Consider the following 17478-nt stretch of genomic DNA (forward strand, 5'->3'; position numbering starts at 1 on the left):
TAATCAAATTCATTTAAGTGTTCATTCCTTCAATGGTTTTCTCATCTATGACAAATAAGCAGAAGAAACATTAAAAGATTTTTATAAATTATTTTTATAAATTATTTCATTTTTATGAAGATTTGCATATATATGTACTACATTTATGCCTGGTCCCCAGCAAAAGTCAGAAGAAAATGTCGTAGAACTGGAACTGGAATTATGGATGGTTGTGAACACCATTTTTGTGCTTAGAATTGAACCAGGATACTCTGCAAGAGCACCAACTACTCTTATCCACGGAACCATCTCTCAAGCTTTATCAAATATTAATTATAAGCATCTAAATTTATTAAAATATCTATAAGATGACATATCTTTCGATTATCCCTGCCTGACTGCACATTAAGACACATAAAGTTTTCCAAAACTGAAATATGAATGCTGCTGATTCTTGGGGACTGAAAGCAATGGAAATGACCCTACCCCACCATTCACTACTCAACTCTGCAATACTGTAGCTTGCTCAGCTCTTATTCTATAGGTGAAGGTAAGGAATTTAATGTTTATTATCTTATGTAAATGAATGAATATACCAATAATTGGCCCAACATGAGACTTACCCCATGGTAGAAAGCTATCCCCTAACACTAATAATGATACTCTGCTGTGCTTGTAGACAGGAGCCTAACTTGACTGTAGTCTGTGAGGCCCCAGCCAGCAGTGGATTGAGACACATGCTGGGACTTGAGCCAAACATGGGGTGAAGCTCTAGGGTCTTGTGGAAGTGTTGGGGGAATGTTGAAAAGATCTGGAGGGGACAGGAACCTCACAAGAAGATCAACAGAGACAACCAGAGAGATGAGAGAAAGATAACTTGCTTTTAAGATGCCTGAAAAAAATTGAAATAGTTTTCTTTTCCAAAAGTCTCCCATTCTGAGCATATAACCTTCCCTCCTGCCACTTATGAATGCACATCTCCAAGGCATAAGAAGAAAGAGCAATGGCTCCCTCTTTGTGCAGTACATCATACAAAACCAGAAATTGTTTCACTTGCCTTTAAAGTCCCTAAGTCCAGTACTGTATCATCTTCATTTCCAAACCTCCACTGTAGAACAGCCAGGACATGCTATCCCTGGACACATACCACATAAATATCCCCACCTCTGTGATTATCATGTAAATTGTACTGATAAGTATATATATTTTTTCTCTCAAAACATGCATATCTCACGTGCCCTTTAAGGCACATCTCTTGACTTTCAGCCTGGCATTATAACTTCTCTACCTTAGCCAGTCTTGTTGAGAATCCTCTTCGAACCGTAAATCAATCCACCATAAAGAGGAAATGGGAATATCATTGCAACATGAATGCTGCCTCTACCTGATGGGCCTCCTTTCAACAAGCTGTCTGTTGAACCCATTCATAACCCTCCAACTCTCTCTAGCACCTTCCCTTGAAAATGTGTGACTAATGAGGCTGCACAAAAAGAGACCATTTGGAAAGGTGGAAAGATTTTGGTTCTGAGAGCCCCTGTAGGTTCTGATCAATGGGAGAACGTGGGAGAGTAGGGCTTCTGCTGAAGGGATGGACTTCTGGAATGATCTTTTATCAGTTCTGTTGACATAATTCCAGTTAATAGAACAGTTATTCCCTCAGCTACTTACTTCTGTGGCTACACAACAGAGACCTTATCTTCGTGCTTGGCTGCCAGAGGTAGTCAGCTCCTTCCCAGGCATGTTTACATGGCTTCTGTAATCCTCACTACCTCCACTGCAGCCAGTCAGTGTCACTTTAATCTCTTTCCTCCCTTCTACCTGGCTGTTGGTTCAATTCAGAAAATAGGAGTGCAGCATTAGTTGCACAGGATTCCTTTCCCAAGTCAGCAATGGCAACTTTAAAATATTCTCTGACAGCACAGACGGCCCTTCATAGTCTTGGACCAGCCTTTGTTGAAGGTTATCAAAAATATCAGGCCCTAGGCCGATATATTTTCCACTTGATATTCCACCAACAGCTTCCTCGTGAGACATTGACCCTTCTTTATTTATTGTCTATTGTAACACTAGAATTCTGGGGTTCTTTCCTCATTCTTCAGATCTTCCTTCTGAAAGCTTCTTTTACCTACTCCATGTTCCTTACTATTCAGTCACAATCATTACCAGTCACTATGACTTATATTTAATTTCTTTCTTAGAATATTGAATTTTCTCTATAATCTTAAGTGTCTTCTATTGTGACAAGCCTGCTTTGTCACTATACAACCATACAAAGAGGAGACTGGGAAAGATTCAGGTTAAAATACCTGCATTTTAACTTTTTTTTTTACCCTCTCTTTGGAGCCTCACTTTTGTCATGTGTACAAAGGGGATGGCACCCATTGGCTTTGGACTTGTAAGGAATTCAGAATCCCCTATATTCAGAAGCAGTGTTGGCTATCAACCTTCCACCATTTCTTTTTTTTTTTTTTATTTCTACTAGTGAATGCTCTCCTCTTCTAGTCACAAACCCTCACACTTCGATTATCTATCAAGAAAATTGTGATAGTGTCTGGGCTTTGTGCTCCCTGACTCGAATCCCGACTCCAGTTCATCTCTCAATCCTTTTGATCTACAGCTGCCTAAATAAACAGGTCACCCTAGTTCCATGCTACTAAGATCAATAGTCTTCTACTATGGCTTAGATACAGTTCAGCAGCAGACAGGAGCTCAGAAGTAACTGGTTGGCTCCAATCTTGATTGCCTTTTTTTAACTGTCAAGTAACAAACTATAATTTTAATACCTTTTAATTTTTAGCTTAGAAACAATTATATAATATGTCACAATATTTGTTTGGGTGTTGATGGCATCTCTGTGCCCTGTGTGGGATGTTGATCAAACCTAAGCATCTCCTCACTGCAGCATCATTTATATATGACCAGAAATGGGCAACTTGGACAAAACAAAACAACAACAACAAAAAAAAAAACCAATATTAAAAACTTTCTAAATTAAAAAAAAACCTGACAAATTGACACTGATTTTTTTAACTACTAAAATTTGCACTACTAGATGTACTAGAGAAAAAGCAAGTAATTTCTGATTCCCAACTAGGTTATTGCTTAACACCTCTACACCTCTCAGATAACACAAAAGTCATAGGTGTAACCATAGAATCTCAGGATTAAGAATATGAACCCCACAGGTAGCAACGAGACCTATCCCAGGTGCAGTAAACCATGCCAGTTCCCAGAGTTGGCTATACAGAAGTTTCTCAATGTGCATTTGTATGAATTTTGTACATGAAAAATACAAATTATTAGTTTATGTCCCAAGTACAGCACTGTATGAACTTTACTGTATGACCACCAGAAAAATTCACCTACAGAGGAGTAAAACAGTAAAAATAACACATTCTGAACATTTCATCATTGACATGATTCTTGTTATTAATTAGGCATTGAACATCTTAGAAAACAGGCGAGCAACACAAACAAGCCCCTGAGCCTCTTTGTTCAGGATACCTAGCAAGGACTTTCCAGAAAAAAAAAAAAAAAAAAGACCCTACACATTCTTTACAAACAGCAATACTACACCCAATGAATACAAGTGTTCCCGCTTCCTTTTTAATAATGGGCCATTCACTTTAGAAAATGAATATTCAGACATTCAAAATTGTCTACTGTGTATCATGCTTTCATATCATAGCATACATTTGTGTGCCTTTATTAAATACAGCTCTGTTTTTAATAAGAACTGCAATATAGTCATCTAACATGCAATTTCTTGTGGGGTCATATAAATGAACATGGAGGTTACAAATAAATTTCGAACAGTAAGAGATTTCTAAACATGAAATGACCAAAAATTAATTAAAAATCAAACACATAAAAATGATCGTGAGCTCTCGAGAATTAGCGTGGAAGGTTTGAGATGTAGTGAGAGCTGAGCAATCTGAATGGCTCCAGGAAGGGCAACTGAGAATCTTTGGCAAGATTCTTCCAAGGGGAGGATGGCAGAGCTCTGCCTGAGTTTGAGGCCTTTCTGATGATGAAGACATGATCTCTCAGCTTCCTACTCTTGCCATAATACCTGCCTCCCAAACATTAACTCTTCGTACTCTGGAACTGCAAGCACAAATACCCTTTCCTCCATAAAAATAATACAAAACAAAGAATAACTGTAAAGTGTCTCTACAAGTGCCTAACCATGTCACATGATACGACTTTACTGTGACCTTGGATCTGAACACATAACCCAGCCAATCTGCACTGTGCATGCTATCACGTCACTCGGTGCCAATAAATGCTTCCAGAAGCACTTCAACTGAGATTACAGTCTACCATTATATTACGAACTACAGTGATTTTACTGTACATATAAAGTTTTCTGATCTTAAAGGCACCTAGGGATTTAGATGTGGAAAACAAAGACTTTTGAACATTTCCTTCATATCATTCCTCAACATACAAGTTTGGAATTAATTTGAATTGCACTGTGATAAAATGTTTGGCTTTTAAAAAAGCAGTTCTTTGAATTGCTGATTTGAGTTTGACAAAGTACACTTAAATAAATTCTGGCTTGGGATTAGGACAGATGTTCAATAATTTATGAAATAGTTCTACAGATACTTCTGACATTTTGTGCTATGTATTTATGTGGAATAGGATTCCCAGCTCTGAAAATTATAAAATCAAAATCTTGATCAACCCCATACTACACTGAAGATGATGTATGCCCTTCAGTATCAAAAGACCTAATTCTTAGCACAAAAATAAACAAGCACATCCACCTTACCAGTTTGCAATTTGATTTTTATCTTTAATGGTAAAATTAAATGGCAAAATTGTTTAAAATAAAATTTCTTATGATTTATCAATAAGTGTACCTATTTCCTAGAGTAATATAAAATTTTCTCATGCTAAAATAGATATGGGTAAAAAAGGTTTAAGAAGCTCTGTTTAACGAAGTATACTGTTTATTATAATAAAATATGAATCTGTGGAGAGATAAGCAAGTGGCTATTTATAAATGAAGTTTATTAATGAAGTTGAGCTAGCTTAAGGAGAACACAAAAGTGTGCTAAGAGGTTGTTTATACAACAGAACTTATATAACAAGGTTGATCATGAAAACACCTAGTGTAGAATTAATTATTATAGCTTATCAGCAAGTCCTTTATATACCACAACACAGTATATAACAAGGCTGATCTTGCAAACATCTAATGTATAATCAAACATGGTAAGTGATCAGCAGCGACAGTCTGTATTTCTCAAGTATGGGTCCAGAGATGGTTAGGAAAGCCTTCACAGAGGAAGGAGATACTATTTACTGCACATTTACTATAATGTGATCAATAGGGAGTGAGGAGGTACAGAATCTTCCCCTTGTCAGAAACGGGGACAAATGTTTTACATACCTGATTTCAGGGTATTTCTACAAACACTTAGGAAGGAAACATCAGTATCAGTATTTAATAAGTAAGGAATGTGAGGCTTGAAACTGAGGGAACCTAGGTTTGAACACAAGTTCATGGACCTGATAACAAGATCCATGAATAGTTTGCCATGAAAATTTCTATGCCTTCAATTTAAAAACTAAAAATAGCTGGAAGTTACAACAACTGCAGATGAATTCTTGAATGGGGTAAACATTCCAATGAGTAAAATAGCTTAGGCAAAACTTAGATACGGGGAAATCCTATGGACACTCAGTTCAGAGAGTAGCAGATCTAGTACTCCAGAATGAGGCAATCTGAGGAAGATGGATGATGGAATCTCCTGAGAATGTCATACATTTATGAGACATATTAAAAGAGATGAATATATATAAGATAAAAATAGAATGTCAAAACTCAAATTGATCTTGGCAGTGGAGCATAGTGAAACTTTGGCCTCTGATGTAGTCAAAATAAACACCCACATGTTGCCTAGCAACAGGACAGTAGCCACAGCTGATATATGATCTCAATACAAGCTAGGAGGTGTTGTAACACAGAGAGTGGATGTCTGATTATGAGTCCTATCAATGGGCCATCCTACAGACTTAGAAAACTCCACACAAGTCATCAAGTGAAACTTATCTAGTAAGAATTTACTTCAGCCTGTAAATCAAATTGTTCCAAAATGTTTCCTATTGTTACCGTTGCTTTGAGAAAGTACACACTAATCTTGTTTATCTTCCTCATAGAAGAAACTGCCTCTGTCTTTGAAAAACTAGGTATGCATCACAATGTCTGGCTCTGAACTGTGTACTTAGTAAAAATGTTAAAAATGTTAGTAAAAATGTTATAAGACAAGGTTTTCTTATCCAAGCTTATTTTCAGATGACTGAAATTAAAATGAGGAATGAAATAAAATGGAAATTCAAATTATTCACTGATAGCAAGTTAAGTCCACACATACTGAAGAGTCAGCATGAGAGTAAAGAGAATACTATGTGTGGGTCTGGACTCCGAATCTGGACTGCACAAGCTGCTGTCCAGCATATAACCTTCAGCATAGTCCTGAACTGTTCTGTGCCTATTTCATTTTATTATTAATTCACCCCATTCTGGCTTTGGGCAGAAATGCAGTGGGACAGAGTGTATTTCAAACTGTTTACTTGAAATTGAATTAAACAATGTGAGCAATGCTGCTTATCTTTCAATCTGTAAAAGTCCTGTATTTCCCACATAGTAAGAGAATTTTTGGTTATATACTACCACTAATTCTATTATGTAACAGTATTAATACTATTACTAATACACTACTATTATAAATATATATTACTATAAATTAATTAATAATATGCTCTACATTTAAAGATGGCTAACATTTCTTTTGCGCTGCCTATGTAAACAGTCTATAAGACCAATAAACTAGTATCTTCTGTCTTAGTTAAGGTTCATATTGCTGCAATGAAACACCATGACCAAAACCCATTTAAGTGGGAAAGGGTTTATTCAGCTTACATATCCCAAGTCATAGTCCACTGAGGGAAGCCAAGCAAGATCTCAAACAGGGCAGGAATCTCAAGCAGTAAGTAAAGCACAGTCCCTGAAGTGCCACTTCCTGGCTTGCTCTTCACGGCTGGCTCGTTGTGCTTTTGTATGGAACCCAGAACTACCAGCCAGTGGTGGCACCACCAATAATGGGTTGGGCCCGTTCCTATCAATAGCTAATTTAAAAACTGTCCCAGAGTTTTGCTGATCATATCAGGGCATTTTATCAGTTGAGGCTCCCTCCTCTCAAATGACTTTAGCTCGCATCAAAGTGACACAAAACTAACCAGCAGATCTTCTAATTCCAACAGTAGATAGAAACCTCATTTATATATTAAAAAAACAGAAAATATTAATATAATAGTCACAACAATAAAAGTATCAGATTTATTTCCAGTGCTTATTTACTTGAGTTTAGATAAAGTTCTACTTTGTTATGCATATAATGTATAAACTAAGTATAGGACTTTGTAAGATCAGTCTACAAACAATAACCATAATAAAGTTGAATCTATCTGTGTGACACATGTTAAACTCTCTGTACTCTGGTTCTTCATATCTAAATATGTCTTAACATTTATATATAAAATATATACAATATTACATAATTAGAATAAGCTATATCAATATAAAATGTCTTAATACAGCTTCATGATATGAACATACAAATACAAAGAGGAATAAATGAAATGTTATGTGAACCATTTAGCCTGGTAGTTGTTGGAAGATGACTGCCTTACAGTGATGTCAGAAACAGACCTGATAGCTGGAACTGGGAACCCAGTATCTCAAGATGAAAGAAATCCTGGCTGCAGGCCTTATGCAGAGTTATTGGCATAAAGTTAGGAAATACAAAGAAGAGAATATCCACAAGCATATATTTAGGAATGCCACGCCATTCCCCTGCCCAGGGCAATGGCAATGGACTTTTTCTCTGGATGGAGCTGTGAATTTAAAAATCTACTATGACAAAGAGGAAAGCCACACCTATGTCACTGAACATTCGGAAATCAAATCATTTGGCACAGGGCCTCTAAGCACAGGCATCCACACACGTAAAACCTGAATGAACACAAGCAAGCTAATTTAGAAATAGCTGGTAGAAACATGTCTACAACACAAGAAAAAGAACTCCTGGAAAGCAATCTTCCCTGAAGAAGAGTTTCTAGTCAGATGCTTCAAATGCCACCGGAAAATAATACAGTATTAGTGTAAGTCAACAGTTGCAATCACTGGGGAAATGTTCTTCAAGGTCTGAAGACAATTCTGTAATCTAAAGCAGACTTTAAGTTTTTCAAAGTTTAGAGTCAAAGGAATGAAAATGCCAGATAAAAGTCATGCACAGATAAAAGTATGAATTATGCATGTCTGAACAGGGACCTGAGTGAATAGAAGAGATAGTTGTAGACATTAATCTAACTACAGCAGAGAAAACAAGGTAGGGAATATTAAAGAGAAGTCACAGTTGAGCACATTATCAATTGTGGCCATGAGTTTCAGTTCCTTGTTGTAAACCCAGCCCTCTGAACTGAATGTATCTTGAAATTGTGTTTTATTAAAAAGGATGTACACCTCTAAAAGATTATTATTATGTAACTAAGTATTACTAGTCTTTGAAACTGATTTTATTTGCCCTGCTCATATGTGCAATGTAGGAAAAGCATATGTAACTAGAAAGTGGACTAATAATTGCATTTTCTGCAACTTTCTCTGGCCATGCTCTTAATATTGCTGACAGCAAAGCAGAATAAGCAGGAAGCTGAGCTTCTGCTTTCTTTGCATAACAGTATTCTCTCTCACTTTCCCCAGCTTTAAGATATCCTTGAAGCTATCAGGGTCTGGTTATTTGAATCCCTTGTATGAACTGTACCACAGAGTTGAGGTACTGTGACTACATAGTAAGGAACTTGGTTTACTTCTCATGCTGCCTTTTATGTGATTCAGAGCTCTAATTTTGGTTAATTTTGCTGTACTGTGAAGGCCAGAGGCTCCTTACAGGTGTAAAATTTACAAACTCATTTACTACTCATAGCAGTGATCATCAAACTATTAATAAGTATAAAAATTTACCTAGAGATTTAGGCTCCTCACTGATCTTGGTGGGTGGCCAGAGAGAGGCCTTGAGAAATTTCTCAAGAGAATTTTCTTTATTTACCCATAGTAATTAAATGCAGATACTCCTCTGTTGACACTTCCTGAAGCACTGCCTCAATCAATTTCAGGAAGTTGTATGACAAGAGCATAAGTGGCATGGCTAATGGAGATTCACCCCAGTGACCCATATTCTGTTCCAAGACCTCTTCTCTGAGGACTGCAACTGCTAAAGCATAGATTGCTGTATCTAAGGAGACCTTTACATTCATCACGCATGTGATAGTCATCAGAAAGTCTCTTATCAATGTTCCTTCACCATTCACTTCACATGACTCATAACCAATGCGCATTGACTATGGGGCGTATAGGACAGAGGCAAATTATATGGAATTAACTCAGTGAACACAATAAAAGCAGATATGAGCCCTTCCCTAACATCTCCTTCCTCCAAATGGATATAAATATTAGATTCCTTAAAGACAGTTTCTCACTATATAGCCTTGGCTGGCTTAGAACATGCATGTAACCCAGGATAACCTTGAATATACAGCAGTTCTCCTCTCTGTACCTCACAGGTGCATGTTGGATAGAAGACAAAGGCTTCCTCAGTACCTGTCAAGCTACTCTAATCGACTGGGGCCACCCATACAACATTTTGTTTTTTCTTTTCTTTTTATTTTGTTCTTTGAAGCAAGGCCTCTCTATATAGCTCTAGTTGTCCTGAAACTCACTATATAGACCTGACTGCCTCTCCAAAGTGCTTGTTGGATTAAAGGAATATATCACCATGCCCAGACTTAAAAATATAAGAATTATATTTTTAATGTTTATGTTTTTAAGAGTATTGCACGGATTGGAAAGATAGCTCACTGGTTAAGGGCAGGCAACCTTCTCATGGAAAGGACCTGAGTTCAGGTATGCTTCCAGATACGGCAGCATATAGCCATTTGTAAATCCACCTGTGGTCCTATGCCCATGGCCTCCATGGGCACCAGAACTCACACGCACATGCACACACACACATACACACATGCATGCATACCAAAACCAACAGCTGGAGAAAGTAACTCTAGAAGAAGCTTAGACTGCTGCTATGATGTTTCTAGCTTAGCTGTGGACAGCCACAGGACAAAATTAAAATCTCTGGCATACATGACAGTGGATGGAAGCCAAAGGTAGTCAAGAGCATCTTGCTACAGGGTTGCAGAATCTGCAACTTAGTTTCTTTTACTATGTTCCTGGGCACTGTGGTATTAATGTATAGATTTGTTTTGGGTTAGATAGAAATAGTAAAACAACACTCATTATTACTGTTCTCTAGAAGTTGCAAATACCTAACATGTTTGTTAATTAACTAAAGTTTAAGAGTACTGTTCATATTAAAATAAAATAAAACTAATCTATTTTTGTAATCCATTTAATGAAATATTTATTGAGCAAGTGCTTAGTTGAAGGAACGATGGTAGATAATGTGGAGGTTCAAAGAGGAGGTTGTGTCTTTTACAGTCTCACAGAATAGTAAAACTCGATTTCTGAAAACTGAAAACACTGTAGCCAGATGTGATTGGATTATGTAATAAGTTTTCATGCATTAAGACTCAATGTTTAGAAAGAATTTTACAGAGCTGCCAAATAGATCACAGGAAGTAATAAATGAGGTGGATTTTATGTTTTCAATTTTTTAAATGATACAATAAAATATTTTATATCTGCATCATGATCATAATATAGCAATGCTCAGTGTAGGTCAGAATACAGTATTTTTCAGTAAATGTAGCCATTACTATTAATATATATTGTTTTAATACAAATTATGCCAGTCTATTTTTTATGGGGTCGTATAATAGTCACTTTGAAATAACTTATCACTGCTTAGTATGTAGACAATAGAACATTATTGGGTATTAACTAAACTTTGCTACTAGCATGAGTACAGCTGTTATTTAAATAGCTAATGTTCAAACAAATAAGTTTATGCAGAGCCATCAAGTTCTAGATGTTGTAAATCATCCTTAAAATATGGAAGTAACAGAACAACTAAGGACTGTCACCAAAAGTGCCAAGAATATGTCTGCTGAAATAGCATCAGGTAGCAGATGTGCTTTCTTGCTAGCCATTCACAGAACCACAGTGCTTTTCTTAGTAATATTGTTATTAATGCAGCATATAGGAAAAATATGTTCTTCTCAGGCCAAACATAAGGATGCAATAGGTATATTTCAGATTCACAACATCTCCAAAATGTGGGAACTGTAAGCTAGGAAAAGGGAGAAAATCCAGAGACATGTGTGCACAGCTTAGATTCATCAGACGGTTCATATCTGAGGAAAGGAAGTATTTCTGCCAAAGAAGTACTAAGGACTTAAAGATACAACTGTTATTATAAATCATTAATAGGAAAACTAATACCTGACTAGTTTTAAGAAGTTAGCTCAAAGTAAGTACTCGGGTTCTGCTGGTAGATTTGCTGGTTTCACTCTTACAAATTATTGTTTTATACTATTCCTCTTAACATTTTCATTATGGGAGACATACATCCTTATCCAGTCCTAAACTGAAACTAAATTTAGTGGAGTCTAATTCTATGTAAGCAGCTCCCTTCACACACTGGGAATCCTCTCTCAAAACAACTGAACTGCAACACAGCATTCTTATCAGAACGGCTGCTTCATAAACACCATCTCGCAGTTTGCAAAGCACAAATTTTAACAAATGTAGTTAACACACACACACACACACACACACCACTTCACTTCACACTTCACTTCACTCCACTCACCCCAAAGGCCATCTCCTCTCCTCCATCAGTCTCCAATGTGAGTTTTTTAGTTTGACATGAATTTGCTAACATTTGCCACTTCCAGCCCCTTATGCCTCTTAGAACCCTTATCACATCCCGATGAAACGTAATACTCACTTCAGACACTGGGAAATCAGTGCACAAAAGCCAAATAAATTCATTCCCATGAGCAAAATATCAACTAGTGGTCAGGAAACACTTTCCACCTTCCCCACGCCGCTCCTTGTTGAGCTGCTCTGCAATGCAGAAATTTCATCTAGAAAAACATCTTGACAGGCAGGAAGTTTCTAGAGCTGCTGAGTAAGCATCCCTGTCTTACTGATACACAGGGTCTTAAGGACTTCCTGGCATTCAAGCCCCACTAAGTGGGGAAGGTGCATAACCTCTCTGCCTCAGTTTCTCAAGGTGCATAATGGGAATGATGAGCCTCCACTCACAGAGTATAAACAGTTGGAGAATGTGGGGCCCGACCACTACAGAAGGCATCCTGAAATCTCAGAGAAGACCCGGTGTTCTTAAAACAAGTGAAGTTTCTATCAATGATGTTAACCTACCACAGTCTTGGGCTGTGTTCGGGGAAACAGCTAAAACGTGTTACAACACTTGCCCCGCCACACCCAGTATGTGTCAGGTACATAGAAAGGTCACACACAGTGAGCTCATTCTCTAAAACAGAGGTCATAGACTGGGCTGGATGGGGACAGGGCCCTCTCCCCCGCAGGCTTTGGTGGGAGAGCGCAGGGTAGGGGTGGGGAGTCTAATGCTAGAGACCCAGAGAGTGCCAAGTCAAATCATTAGATAGCTGCTGCTGTTTTTCTTTCATCATAAGATCAGGGGACCCAAAGTCCTGTTTTGTAATCTTTCATGTCGGGTCAGCAGTGAAATTCCCAGCGGTAAAGGGCCAGTAAGAGTGTTCTGGACAGGAAAGGTGGGGAACAATCTCCTTCAAACTTAGAGCCTATCTGGAAAGAAATGTCAACTTAGATCATGAGGACAGTAGGAGAACACGTCCGCAGTCGGCTATAGGGTCCGGCCCAGGCACGCCCAGGGCCCGCAAATGACAGGCGCAGCTTTGGAGAAAAGCAACCCTTCAGTACTCACTCAGAGTGTGACGCCTGGCCCGGCTTGGTTTAGGGTTGACAGCATTCCCGGTAGAACTCAACCTCTGCTGTTTCAGTTCCCAGCCAAGCTAGAGAGTGACGCATAGGGCAAGGCGTGGCCTACTGGCGCTCCCTCCCGCCTCCGCAGGACGCACGCCCTGAAACCTGAAACTAGCGGGTTCTGAGCTGAGGTCCCTCGGCGCTCCCTAGTGGCGCTTGGCATCCCCTGGCTAAAGTAGACTGCATCCTGTGATGCAGGCCACAGGCCCTATCCACTGTGTGAGACAGGACTGCTGCTCCCGGATGTCACTTTTTGACAAATAATATAGCAGTAATGGTTGGCGCCCTTCTCCAGTACACGCCCTAAATAGCCCTTTGAAGCCATGAAATTAATGAAAGGTGTCAGTGATAATTTCAAATGCCAAACACATCTGAAACTGCAAATTGGCTATTTTAAAAGAACAGTCTAACATGTACTAAATCATTTTCATGATTGAAAACTTCAAAGAACAAATCTGAAACCATCAAATATGTAAATTAGGAAATCTATACTGTTATTCTAGGTTGATTAAATAATTAAGAGAAAGGCAACATTCTTTGAGAAGAAAAGCACGTTATAGAGTCACTAATGCATTTAGTTATCATATTTTAAAAGACATATGGAAATCCAATCTTTCCAAAAGCCACAAATGAGCTGCCTTCCACCCCGGCCCCTCAGCTTGGAGTTAGAGTTGGGGAAATAACAGTGACCAGTGATGGTGACCAGTGTTTAGGAACAGAGGCCTGAGACCCAGCTAATGACAGCTGAGGAAAGATGCAGGCTGTACACAGCCCACACAGAGGTGATGATCGGGGATCTTTAGAAGAGCAGGCCTCTCACCTAACTGTTTGTTCTCTACATCGCACTGTCAGCCAGGTCAGGTGGCAACCCTGCCTTCCCACTCAAGGACTCCTGCACTGTAGAGTATTTCAGTTTACTTTTTTTTCTTCTATCAAATAGAGATTTTTGAAGTAAGACGACATCCAACTCTGACATTTTAAAATCCCCCCCACTTGTTAGAATTCTTATTAATGAAAATACAAATCAATTTCACTTCACTTTAGTTGTTATTTACTGTCTTTTTTGGGGAGAGGGTAGGTACTGCAGCTCTCTTACTTTTCACTGACAATTACTTTTCTTCTTATAAAAAATAGCACAGAGTGACTTACTTCAATACTCATGAGCCCTGCTTCCTAGCTCCAGGCACTAGGCAGGGGTGACTCATTCAATGAAGAAGGGGCCGTGCTTCTGTGCTCCAGATGAGTCAGAACAGTATTCACAGGGATGGGCATAAACGTTACAGCAATTCTTAGCTTGCAGGCCAGGGAGAAAGGAGCTCCCATTCTTGGAAATGAGCAAGGATGTTACTTATTGCTGTGGTTGTCATGTTCTCTGGGAGTTGTCCTCAAATGGAGTGTGGTTTTCAGATGATAGGTACTGTCACTGCCTGGGAGTACCTATTCAACACTTAAAATACTAGTCCTTGCTCCATTCTGGAGAACTAATTCTTTAGCCTCAAACCTGAGACTCTTCATTTTGTTCAAATTCTCCATTGATACACAGGTAACCTAAAGGCAGAGGTAGTTAAGCACCTAACCACAGCAATGGAAACAGCTGGGAGCTTGTTAGATAGGATATCAGCCTTAACCCAGACTTCCTGAATCAGAAACTTCAATTACTCCCACTGATTCAGTACACACACAAAAACAAGATTACCAACTAGAACACATTGCCAAACATTGGCTATTGGTGCATTTCTTACATAATATTTAAAATTTGCTACAAATATATCATGATTTACCTTAAACTCATAATTTAGCCTTGTCTTAAGCGAAAGTATTGATACAGTTATGAACTTAATGTGACACTTTATAGTACATTAAAGTATATTTATGATTATTAAGATAATATTTATATCTACCAGAGTCATCTCACAAAGCACACACGATCCAAGGTGACTCGGTGTGGCGAAGAGGTATTAATTTATTAAAAAGTGAATTTTAAGTGCTCAACAATTTATAGTAACTATTTTAAATAGGCTATATCTAAGTTACATAAGACTTTTGGAACTCTTGAGCCTGTAACTACATGGTAGACAGAATATTGCTTATGAATATAATCACTCACTCTGTTAGGACAAATTCAGTTTTGGAGTAGGCAAAAACATACTATAAACACATTTCTAGCACAAAATCCAATACGTATTTGTTTCTGAATACAGACATTATAGGTTTATCAGTAATTATGCTATTGGTAGTTACTTTAACTGTCAGGTTGAATATGTCCATAATCAAGCAAACCAGGGCTAAACTTCACAGCCCGCTGTGTCTGCCGTTTGGTTATGATGTCTTTATTTAAGGATAATATTTGCTTTCTTATACACAGTAGTGCAATTGTGCACTAAAGGGCTTCACTTAACACACTCCATACCCCTTTTGTATTTTGAGCTTTTCTCACTGAGATGCTGTTGCTGATGCTGTGGCCCCTTATATATTCTATCTATCTATCTATCTATCTATCTATCTATCTATCTATCTATCTATCTATCTATCTAATTTAACTTTACACCCATGTTCTAGCCCTGTCTTCAGCCAATACTTCTGTCTATTCTGTCTCCCCTTCTGAGTGATATTTGTGCATCCTAATTTGGATTCTCTATGTTACCTATCATTGGGTCTGCGCCTTATAGTATGCTTATCCTGAACTATATGGCTAGAATCCAATTATAAGTGAGTACATACCATGTGTGTCTTTATGGATATGGGTTACCTCACTCAGGATGATTTTTTTTCTAGTTCCATCCATTTGCCTGCAAATTTCATGATTTCTTTATTTTTAATAGCTAAGTAGTATTCCATTGTGTAAATGTGCCACAGTTTCTTTATCCATTCTTCAGTTGAGGGACATCTAGGTTGTTTTCAGATTCTGGCTATTATGAATAAAGTTGCTAAGAACATAGTTAATCAAGTGTCCTTGTTGTATAGTGAAGCGTCTTTTGGGTATATAGCCAGGAGAGGTATAGCTGGGTGTTGAGGTAAAGCTATTCCCAATTTTCTGAGAACACGCCAGTTAATTTCCAAAGTGGTTGTACAAATTTACACTCTCACCAGGAATGGAAGAGTGTTCCCCTTTCTCCATACCATCATCAGCATTTGCGGTTGACTGAGATTTTGATGTTAGCCATTCTGACTGGTGTGAAATGGAATCTCAGAGTCATTTTGATTTGAGTTTCTCTGATGGCTAAAGAAGTTGAGCATTTCTTTGAGGGCTTCTTGACCATTCAAGATTCCTCTGTTGGGAATTCTCTGTTTAATTCTGTGCTCAATTTTTAAATTGGGTTTTTGTTTTTGTTTTGTTTTTGTTTTTGTTTTGTTTTGTTTTGGTTTTTTTGGTGTTTAATTTTGGAGTTCATTATATATCTTGGGTATTAGCCCTTTGTTGGATCTAAGATTGGTCAAGATCTTTTCCCAATGTGTAGGCTGTCATTTCAGTTTATTGAGTGTCTTTGCCTTACAAAAGCTTTTCAGTTTTAGGAGGTCTCATTTATTAATTGTTGATTGAAGAGCCTGAGCTGTTGGTGTTCTGTTCAGGAAACTGTCTCCTATGCCAATGAGTTTAAGACTCTTCCCTACTTTCTCTTCTAACAGTTTAGTGTATCTGGTATCATATTTAGGTCTCTGATTCACTTGGATCTGGGTTTTGTGCAGGGAGATAAATATGGATCTATTTGTATTATTTTACATGTGGACATCCAGTTAGAACAGCACCATTTGTTGAAGATGCTTTCTTTTTTCCATTATATGGTTTTGGCTCCTTTATCAAAACTCAAGTAACCATAGGTATGTGGGTTTATTTCCAAGTCTTTGGTTTGATTCCATTGATCAACCAGTCTATTTCTATGCCAGTATCATGCAGCTTTTATTACTATTGCTCTGTAGTATAGCTTGAAATCAGGGATGGAGATACCTCCAGAAGTTCTTTTATTGTAGAGGATTGTTTTAACTATTCCAGGTTTTTTTGTTTTTCCATATGAAAATTAGAATTGTTCTTTCAAGGTCTGTAAAGAAATGTGTTGGTATTTTGATGGGGATTGCACTGAATCCCCATCAAAGGTTACTTTTGGTAAAGCGGCCATTTTTACTATGTTAATCTTACCAATCTAGGAGCATGGGACATCTTTCCATCTTGTGATAACTTCTTCAAATTCTTTCTTCAGAGTTTGAATTTCTTGTCATACAGGTTTTTTTTTTTTTTCACTTGCTTGGTTAGAGTTACACCAAGATTCTTTTTATTATTTGTGGCTATTCTGAAGGGTGTAGTTTCCCTAATTTCTTTCTCAGCCCATTTATCCTTTTGGTGTACAGGAGGGCTGCAATTTTTTTTAAATTAATCTTGTTTCCAGCCACTTTGCTAAAGCTGTTATTCAGCCGTAGGAGTTCTCTGGTGGAATATTTGGGGTGGCTTACATACAATATAATATCATCTGCAAATAGCGATACTT

The 17478-nt window shown here is 37.9% G+C and overlaps 1 protein-coding gene across 8 annotated transcripts in view; it reads right to left on the bottom strand.

The window, feature by feature from the left end:
- Positions 1 to 17478, bottom strand: part of Cast (calpastatin) — a 99465-nt gene that overhangs the window by 52970 nt on the left and 29017 nt on the right. The window contains exon 1 of one of the 8 annotated variants that reach the window (XM_060383573.1): positions 12939 to 13080. The exons of 6 other annotated variants lie outside the window; for them this stretch is intronic. The gene's annotated coding sequence lies outside the window, so the exon portion shown is untranslated. Of the gene's footprint in view, positions 1 to 12938; positions 13081 to 17478 lie in introns of those variants that run through there. One more of the 8 variants, XM_060383574.1, reaches the window with a different exon arrangement.

This window comes from Meriones unguiculatus, chromosome 5 (genome assembly GCF_030254825.1).
Source record: "Meriones unguiculatus strain TT.TT164.6M chromosome 5, Bangor_MerUng_6.1, whole genome shotgun sequence".
NCBI classification, from domain to species: domain Eukaryota; kingdom Metazoa; phylum Chordata; class Mammalia; order Rodentia; family Muridae; genus Meriones; species Meriones unguiculatus.